The sequence below is a fragment of the Phaethon lepturus genome, unplaced genomic scaffold, assembly GCF_000687285.1.
Source record: "Phaethon lepturus isolate BGI_N335 unplaced genomic scaffold, ASM68728v1 scaffold25205, whole genome shotgun sequence".
Taxonomy (NCBI): Eukaryota; Metazoa; Chordata; class Aves; order Phaethontiformes; family Phaethontidae; genus Phaethon; species Phaethon lepturus.
Genome location: NW_010540208.1, coordinates 11238 through 11471, shown reverse-complemented (window position 1 = coordinate 11471; position 234 = coordinate 11238).

Genomic DNA, 234 nt, shown 5'->3' with positions numbered 1-234 from the left:
ATTCCGGTGGTGGCACACGCTCTCCCGCACGGTGCAAACAGCTGCGTCGAGCCAGAAGAGCGAACAGCTCCTCTCCCATGGGTATTTGAACTGGATTTAAAGCAAGAGATAACTGTGTATTTTTTACATATATTGCACTGCTCCCTGCAAGGCCACCGCGCTCACCACCGTGCACGCCGGCCGCCCTTGTCACCGCTCCATCCTGCTCTTTGCAACGCAAGAATTTCACTTCCC